At 40.9% G+C, this 2065-nt stretch overlaps 1 pseudogene; it reads left to right on the top strand.

Annotated features, from left to right (window-relative positions):
* LOC116099975 overlaps window positions 1–962 on the top strand; it is a 2811-nt pseudogene extending 1849 nt beyond the window's left edge.
* Window positions 963–2065: the final 1103 nt, after the last annotated feature.

Below are 2065 nucleotides of genomic sequence, written 5' to 3'. Positions count from 1 at the left end.
TAGTTAATCTCCGCAACTCCTCCCGTGGGTATTTGATTCCCCCTTTTAAGAAGGAATGAAATGTCTTGTGTCATGCTCATTTTAATATGAGTCCAAAGTTATTCAAGTTTGCATGGGTAAGAAGAAAGAAGCCAGGAAGATAATTCAGATCTGCTGATTCTCTTGGCGCTGCTTACTTTTTAATTAAAATTTTATTAAGGAGTACCCGGAAGGTTAGTGTGTGAAGGTGGCAGTAGCAATGCGGGTCCTCCTCCTGTTGCTTTCCGGGCCACAGCTACGCACAGAAGCCTAGCCTGAGCTGCTGGGAAACCCACCGCTGTTTGCTGAGACCTCTTGGAGGGTGCGGAAGAAGTGGCAATAAATCCACCAGCGGGTTAGCTGGTTACTTTGGAGTAGGAGAAGCGGGTTACTCAAAAGCTGATTGGGCGGGCATCCCACTGACTGATATGAACCCCTTGTATCCTTATTTAAATATGGATCCATTCTATCCCCTTCAGGATACTGATGGTTTTATTTTGCCAACTGGAGCTAATAAAACCCGAGGCAGATTTGAGCTAGCTTTCTTTACCAGTGAAGGAAGTTGCATGACAAGGACTGCATTTGGGACAATGAACAGTCTTCGTTTAGGATTGAAGGAAACCCAGAACATGGCCTGGTCCAAACCAAGAAACTGACAGATTCTGAATACGGTGACTAGGCAGGGGGCACTTTGTGCTAATACTCTACATTCCCTGGCTTTGCTATATAGTGCTTTTGGTGTTATCATTGAGAAAATACGGGATATAGAAGACGACCTCAACACAGTAGCTGCTGGAACCTTGATGGAAATGTTATCTAAATGTACAGGTGGTCTTCGAGGAATAGCATGCGGTGGCCTGGCAGGACTGACACTCACCAGTCTCTATGCACTGTAGAACAACTGGGAGCACATGAAAGGCTCCCTGCTCCAACAGTCACTCTGAAGATTTCGGCCAACTCAGGAATGAGGGATACTGCATAGTCATCCAGATCAATTAATAAGTTACTCCGGAGTTGCTTTCTCAATTGTACCTACAATCACTTTGAACAGTTGGAGACTCAGATTTGCTGTGACAAAGATGATGGATGCTTAGCCTGGACTGCCGTGCTTGACCTCAGTGAGGGGAAGCCAAACCCTTTGGTGGCTCACTGAGTATATGTTCTCTTCTCCTTTGAAGATTTTCTTTCACCTCCTACCCCCAAACCAGAAAAACACTTACTCTCCAAATTCAGGCTATACTTTTATTACCATGTTAATTCATTTAAAAATCTAAAATTTAATGTGGCCCAGTTTTCCAAATAAAGGGTGAAAATAAAACCAACTTCATTAAAAAAAATTTAGTATGAAGAACTTGCAAATAAAAATTATCACCAGATGTAAAGTCCATGCCTCTCCACAACCTTCAACATACCAAGGAGTGGGGGGTTGAGATGTCTTCTCCACTCCATAGCAACATGCTGGCTGCCTCGATCTTGTGTGGGTCTTTCATACATCAGATTTTCTCTGGGAAATTAACTCCTTGTCTATATCTTTTGCAAAAATCTAGTTGAAGTTATACTATTTCTAACTATATAGAAACACTCTGTATCTTGCATGGTGGCACTATGGTTTAACAATTTGATGTCTAGGTTTTTTTCACATAGCATCAAATACAATCTACACGTTTTCATAAGTGTGTGCTATCTTATAAGAGCTCCCCAGCATTCCGATCTTATTACCATCTATTTCATCAGAGGTAGATATTTAAGAAATGGTACTTCGATGGCTATTATTATTAAGCCATGCAGAGACTGCCATACACCTTTGTCAATGAAAAAAGGAAGTCTCCCAAGTACCATGCCCTCACTGAAATTTAGAATCACCCTTTCAACTGTCAAATTCCTAGTTTCACATCCACAAATCTCAGACATGTCTGAACTACTTGCCCCAAACTAATTCATGACTTTTCTATTTTAAATCTGCATTCCTAGTAGCTTATCTAAAATAAACCTTGAATTGATAATTTATAGGAAAATAAATTTGTTACAGATCTAAAAGCTGAAATAT

This window comes from Mastomys coucha, unplaced genomic scaffold, assembly GCF_008632895.1.
Source record: "Mastomys coucha isolate ucsf_1 unplaced genomic scaffold, UCSF_Mcou_1 pScaffold20, whole genome shotgun sequence".
NCBI classification, from domain to species: domain Eukaryota; kingdom Metazoa; phylum Chordata; class Mammalia; order Rodentia; family Muridae; genus Mastomys; species Mastomys coucha.
Note: the sequence above shows the minus strand (reverse complement) of the source record. Positions and strands in the feature narration are given on the sequence as shown.